At 36.2% G+C, this 7,637-nt stretch overlaps 1 protein-coding gene across 5 annotated transcripts in view; it reads right to left on the reverse strand.

The window, feature by feature from the left end:
- LOC121864991 (ras GTPase-activating protein-binding protein 1-like) overlaps nt 1-7,189 on the reverse strand; it is a 36,432-nt gene extending 29,243 nt beyond the window's left edge. Inside the window, exon 1 of one of the 5 annotated variants that reach the window (XM_042364254.1) lies at nt 7,067-7,189. The gene's annotated coding sequence lies outside the window, so the exon portion shown is untranslated. Of the gene's footprint in view, nt 1-6,869; nt 6,889-7,056 lie in introns of those variants that run through there. The other 4 variants (XM_042364253.1, XM_042364252.1, XM_042364255.1 and 1 more) reach the window with 4 other exon arrangements.
- Nucleotides 7,190-7,637: the final 448 nt, after the last annotated feature.

Genomic DNA, 7,637 nt, shown 5'->3' on the forward strand with positions numbered 1-7,637 from the left:
ATAAAGAACTCAAAGGTTGTACAGTGACCCCTCCGTTAACGAACTCAATCCGTTCCAGAAGGTCGTTCGTTAACCGAAAAGTTCGTTAACCGAAACCATTGTTTCAATGGGTTTTTGGGTAATTGGTTCCAGCTCACCGAAAATTGCCTAAATTCAACAAAAATGGTAGAAAAGTTCACTTACTTTGAGGTGTGTATGTAGAAGGCTCCTGGATGATGATGATGATGATGGGATTTAGAATGGGGGTGGAGGAGAAGGAAAAAGAGAAGGCATTGGGGTGGAAGAGAAGTCACCCCATGGCGCCATTTCACCCATAAAATTTTAGCTCTCTTGGTATAATTCAAGATTATTTTCTTTAAATCAACACTGCACTGCATTATATATTGTCAATACGTAAAATACATTTCAAAATGACCAATAATTTGCTTGGAAACACAGAAAAAAAGCGTTTAGTTGAAGAGAGTCTCAAGCAAGATGTTACCTCCAGTGAAAACAGAGAGAGACTAACTCCTGTTTGCTGTGTTAAGAGGCTGGATGCCGCGCATTAAACTTGTCACTTTACCTTCAGTTATGTTCAATAATTGTTAAAATGACTAAAAAATTGAATATTAAACTTTTAAAATTATTGAATAGTATAAACTTCTTGATATTTACTAAAATAGTAAGGAATTTAAGCCCTAAAACCGATTAATGTATTGGCGGACTAATACTAAAGCTGGTTGCCCGGTCAGTGCAAGCGAAAACATGTTGAGGTCGGTTCGTAAGAAATTCGTTAACCGAATTTTTGTTCGTTAACCAAATTTAAGAATCTTATGGGAGGCAGTTCGTTAACCGAAATTTCGTTAACTGAGGTGTTCGTTAACCGAGGGACCACTGTATATGTATGTATGTATGTATGTGTGTATATATATATATATATATATATATATATATATATATATATATATATATATATATATATATATATATATATATATATATATATATATATATATATATATATATATATATATATATGCTGATAACCACAAGGAAAGAAGAAAACACGAAGTTCCCAAGCGCTTTCGTGTAATTCACATCTTCAGGGGTGAGTACAGACTAGAGAGAGAAATACAAACCAAGGTGTATTATATACAGAGGAGGGTGAGACCAGGTCCACAATGGTCAGGTATTAGGTAATGACCCTACTAATCTTTAAATAGCACACAACGGTTGGTGGTCAGGTCAGATGGTCAGGTGACCCGGCCTTCTCACCTGGTTACAAATCTTCTTAATTACAAAATTGTCCAGCTTGTACATGCCGTTACTCAAATTCATGTTGAATGCTTCGGTATGTTTAATAAGACTAGATTCTATGATGTTCCTACTATCAATTGAATTACATGGTAATATTGAGGAGGCATTATCCCAGTCAATGCAATGCTTGTTATCCCTCAAATGAACAAACAGAGCATTGGATTCCTGGCCTGTCCTAACACTGTATTTGTGTTGTTTAATTCTAGTTGCAAGATCTTTACCTGTCTGGCCTAAGTAAAACATATTACATTCCTTGCAAGGAACTTTATAAATGCAACCAATTGTGTTGTTGGGGGAGTTCTTGATTAACATTTGTTTAACAGTGCATGAGTTTTTAAATGCCACATTGACGTTCCAGGTTTTTAGTTGTGAAGGAATGTGTGAGAAATTTTTGTGAAATGGTAATATTAAGATATTCTTATGGTCATGGGTGGGCTTGGGATCAGTTCTATAAAAAGTTTTCTTAGTAATGTTTAGGCATTTGTCTATGAAAGATCTAGGGTATTTAAGGTTTGAGCCAATATTATATATATATTTGTATTCCTCATCGATGAATTCCGGACTGCAAATTCTCAAGGCACGTAAAAACATTGTTGAAAATACTGACTGTTTGACTTTATTATGGTGGGCAGAATAATAATGAATGTATGAACACACATTAGTTGGTTTTCTATAAATACTGAACTTAAAAGTGTTACCTATTCTGTGTATCAGACAGTCTAGGAATGGCAATTTACAGTAAGGCATGAAGGACGAGTGAAATTGCGGGTTAAAACACTGTGAAAAGCTATCATATGACACTAAAATGATGTCTCTAGGTGCTTTGTATTCGAAGAAATTAATTATTTACCATAAATATTCCGCCAACAAATATGCCGTGTCGGCATGTGATGTCTGCTCTTTGTTTTAGTGCACCAACCGAGCCGCTCAGTCCAAGCGCAACTCTCAGTCTCTCACCCCCCCCCCCAATTTTCTTTTACCAACCCACTTCAAAATAGTTGCTGTCATTGGTACCGTATCAGATATCAAAGTATTTTCTCTTTAATATGCCCGGGGGTTGGGGGGAGGGGGGCTAGGAAGTTAGGTAAGATTAGGTAGGTTTCTCTGGTTGGTTAGGTCAGGTTCTATTAAGTTCTGTGCATTGTTGTATCGTTTTTATTACTTATCATCCAAACATCTGTGGAAAAAACTGAAAGAAACTTAACAACTCCTGGTGTTAGCTGCCTGCCCCACCTTTACTGCATTTTTATAGAATAAAACTTACCTCTACATTAATATTTATCCAATGTAAAAAACAAAACAAATCATTATTTTACAAGTGGACTCTCAAAAGATGCTTGAAAATGAATAGTTGCTACAGGTAGATCTCATCCATCTCCATTACTTTTCTTTATAGCATTTCTATCGTAAATAACATGTAAGCGAGATATTTAACATTATTGGTATGGGGTTCAGGCAAGGTGCCCGTGACATTCTGCCCGTCTCATTGAGCCAATGAACGGGCTTGAGTCTTTGCTTTTGGAAATATTTCACACGTGTATGGGTGTAACCACTAACACCACATTGGTGGTTAAATTTAAGTCATAATCAATATGGCACTTTGGTAATTATTTACAACTTCACAGCTGCTGATTTTTCATAAAAAAGGAATTTAAAAACAATGGAATTTTACTGTGTTTTATAGTGGACACTGCTGTAGTTATGGCAAATGTGTTAAAAAGTGTTTACTTAAAGTTCAAGTTAAGCTAAACTAACCTAGCATAATTTAACACCTGTCATGGGCAAATTTACTGTTACTGAGACGGGGGAAGCAGCTGTGAAGTCCTCCATATTAGCCGGCACTTGTGTGTGACGGCACAATCTACATTATTAGGTTGTGATCGCAGGGTTTTACAATAATTCAGACTCGGTGGAATTTCATCGCTCTCATGGTGTTTTGCTTAGTGTGGTACAATGTCCTACATGTTCCGTCTCTTCCATAAGGACAAACATATCTGGTACTGTAATAAATACTACAAAGTCCCGTTGTTATTGCATAAGCCACCTGGTATTGAATTTTGAGAATTTTATGTTTGCAATCAATAATTTTGGCAATGGACGAGTTAACAATTTTCGGTAAACACAAGAATTACACTGCCATGTTCGTAGTGATACGGTATATATAATTTGTAATAAAAGTTTAAAGTCCTGCTATAATAGTCAAGATAATATTTTTTTCTCTAGAAACAGGGCCGCCATTTGCAATGACGTCACTATCTTCAAACTCATCGCTGCAGTCGGAGGTACTGTAGTAGAAAGGATGGCCTCTTCAGACCCCAAATGCCACGTTCAGGTAAGTTTTAAGGGTGCTTTTTTATGGTCTAAATCATGGACATTTTGGAAGTGAAGAAATTTGCAGTGAAGAGCAGCTTCAAACATAGGTAGGATGGGTATAGAGCGCGATAGGGGTTGGGTGTAAATGGGACTGCCCAGTATGGGCCAATAGGCCTGCTGCAGTTTCCTCCATTCTTATGTTCTTTTGGACATACAAAATTCCCATGTTCACACTAGCCCAGCTGTCATGTACTCTTACCTGGTAACTTTTTTTTTCCAGTGCATTTACAGAATATATCAGTACTAGATGGAGATACGAGTAAATTTAGAAGTGATGACATTGTCTGGACTTTGCTTTGATAATGCCTGATGCAAGGTAAACATGACAACATGGTGCTGTTATTGTTTTGATGATTCATGAATGAACCGCTGGGATATATCATCACTTATATTAATTAATGGGTAATGTTTTACTTTAATTACCATAAGTATTTTAACGTTTAGATTTGAGATAGGCTATATTGGGTAAATTTTAAGTTTAAGTCATCCCTGTTCTTAGACATGCAGACTATGTTTTTTTTTCTGATGGTTTGCTATATGTTATGAACGATTTAGACCTTCATTTCTATTGGAATTTATCACTAGTTTTATGTTACTACCCCCCCACCCACCCCTTACCGACATACAACTCATCATACCCTAACCTAACATATGACCTGTATTTTATGTGATCAAAATATGTTTTGCAACAGAAATCCTGTACATATAATGTGTCTTATTGTTTAAAGTACTTAATCCCATAGTTAGAATCTTAAGGTTCCCCAAATGACCAAAACCAAAATAATACCAATATTGTTTGGAATGTTTACAGCTACTCCTCGACTTACGACCTCCCCAGTCGTACCAAATTTTTTTTAAATTACGTATTTTCGAGTCCCGAAGTTAGTGATTGTGCTGTGTACTGACAAAATTTTCGTTTGTAATTCCCTTTAAAATGGCTGGCAAGCTTAAAAGTGAGAGTTTTGTGGTGCCGAGAAGAAAGAGACACCCATTTTAGATTTTCTATGTACAGTATTATTTTCGCATTTTCGACCAATTCAACTTATGACCTGGAATTGGGTCCCTAGCCCCGTCGTAAGTCGGGGACTACCTGTATACAGTACTGTGCTATGAAATTTGTATGGGCAGCTAATATCCATTGAATTAGTTTATGTGCTTATTAATATTTATATATTCAAAATAGTATTACTATGCTGCACAGTAAAGCACAATTAATAATCTAATATTATTTATTTACTGAGCCGATCAGCCGAGAAGGTTGGACAACTACAGCTGGCTGCCTCCCGCTGGGAAGCTCACCCCAGCCAGTGACGTCACAACCAATCACAGAGCTTTTCGCAGTCACGTGACTTTTTAGCAACTTTAACCCTTGTTTTAGAAAAAATTTTCACCCAATTTATTTTAAAATATCATTACCATAGTGAGTTTAAGCATTTTCTTTACCCATTGACCTGCCACCTTACGAAAAAATTCCGACAATCAACTCATCCAATGTAGAGCATTTTCTTCTACGATGTTTTCTTTGCAAATGACCTAAATATGCTGGTGGGGTCCCAGCCGGTTAGGTTAGGTCATTTGTGCATTTACATGAGAATTGCCATGGAAGAAAAGTGTCTTAGAATTGATTAACCTATTGATTGCAATAAAAAAAAGCACAAAATTAAATACCAGGTGACATGCAAATTTACCAAAGCCCCCAAAACAAAAGAAGGTTTGGTTACATTACATTTTCAAAGTCAACTTTGCATTTATATCACATATCAATCGTTTTTCCTCTCCCCCACCCCCCAACTTCATGTAAGTTCCCCAAGCGTATGGGGGAAGAGATATATTAAAAAAAAAAAAAAAAAGACGGCTCATTTCCAATAGAAGTCAGTGAAAATTATTCTTAACACATCAGTAAGATGTTGTTTCAATTTAAAATCGCTAAGAGTCCACTTTAAAAATTTTGTCGTGAATATTTTGCCATGAGTGGCCAAGTTCCTCCTCACGTTATTTTACCATGCGTGCGCTCCGATTGGTTAATTACTTTACGTTTAATATGACGGAGTTCGCCTCCTGGCTAGGAATTTAGGTAAGGTTAGGTAGGTTTCTTTGGTTGGTTAGGTCAGGTGCTATTAAGTTCTAGCAAATGTCGCCTTTTATAATAAGAACATTTGCGGAAAAAATTAACTAATCAAACAACTCCTTATGGTAAAGTATGTTTATAGCCACACAAAGATCGACTCGGCAAAATAAATGCCAAATGCCGCCAGTCACGGTCACCTATCATTCTCGCATTGTTAGCCGGTAATGGACGATTAACCAATCAGAGCACACTCACGATAAAATAGCATTAGTAGGAACTTAGCCAGTCATGGCAAAATATCCACTGCCATAATAAAAAAAATCAAATTTTCATTCGCCTTCCCAAAAACAATCTAACAAAAAATGAAAAGTATTTAAATTGTGATTCAACACAGAACAATGATCTATACAAAGATACCGAGGCCAAATAAAGATTTTTTTGTTTTGAAAATTTTTTTTAAACCCATTAACCATGCCAAAAGTAATCTAGTAAGATGTTATTTTTCAAATTTACACTCACTTCCATTCTATGCTTAAGTACACATATACAATCAAATGAAGCCGCCTCCAAAAAATCCCATGAGAAAAAGTGAGGACCCTCTGCATTACTGAGAATTCCTTCAGTTTCCCAGTGACTCACTGTAGATTCTACGTCAAGATCATTGTCCAGTACTGCACTTTAACGGTAGTTAATAAAAAAAAAATCACCGAATTGCATTTTCAGTATTTCAAATTCAATATTACTTAATACTTGGTATCCCGCACGCTGTTTAGCCAAAGCTAAATAACTTTGTCTCGAGAGGAATATTTGTCAGGTACTGCACACGTTCTCTTCCTCTAACACGCATCACGCAACACTTCCTTTAACTTTCATTATCTTCATATCACTTGCCTCTTTAATTAATTTTGGGGAACCACTAACTCACGCCCTACAATCATTTATAAAAAAAAAATAGCCGATCACGAACTTTGATGTGGACCGGATGATAAGGACACCACCTAGCACAACCTGATGCTCTATCCCCCCTTGTTTATAAAGAAAATATACGTTCCACATTGATTCATTTTCAACCAGTACACGTAAGATGAGTCCAGTCGACACCTTAATTTTTTTTTAGCCAAATAATAAATACCTGAATGACCTGTGGAAGATGTGAAACACAAAGGAACTTGGTGCAAGACTTGACACTTTGCTCCATCGATAGGGACACCGGTAACTTGTTATGTTTATTTTGTCCTTATTTGAGAATTTACTCCTAAAATTTACTAACACTAGTTCACTCCAATCTCTCAACTACAACCTGACAGTCTTTAACTCACAATAACTTACGTACTTTACGAGTGAGTAGAGATTTGCTTAAATAGATGACGTATATTGCTGGTGTAATATGGCTGTTTGTGGTGGTGCGTAATGGCGAGCGCGCACCCGCCTGTCTCACACCCAAAAATTCACCATGCGGTCGCTGCCGCTCACGGCTTTTGGGGACGAGATGATGGTGATGGGCGCGCCAAGTTTAAATAACAGATAGATTTATATAATTTATTCGGTAAAATCGTCATGCAAGTTTACAATTGGTTCAACATATACATATACAATGCAGGTATACAGTTTACATAGATCGTGCAAGGTACATAATTTCCAATGTACCTACATAACAATAATAGTAATAATAATTAAAATTTATTATAAATATAATATAAATTTACAATTGGTTTGGCATGTATCTAGACAGTGCAGGTATACAACGATATTAAACAGAAATTTGATAAATAGAATAGTCCTCAAAAATAGATGCTTATTTCCAGTGCGGTCCTTTCACTTTTGTATTCTTTATTTCAAAAGAGATGTACAGGGTATTTTTTGTTATTATTTTTTGTTGCTTGAAGAAATTATCAGATAA

Source organism: Homarus americanus, unplaced genomic scaffold, assembly GCF_018991925.1.
Source record: "Homarus americanus isolate GMGI-L3 unplaced genomic scaffold, GMGI_Hamer_2.0 scaffold2539, whole genome shotgun sequence".
NCBI classification, from domain to species: Eukaryota; Metazoa; Arthropoda; class Malacostraca; order Decapoda; family Nephropidae; genus Homarus; species Homarus americanus.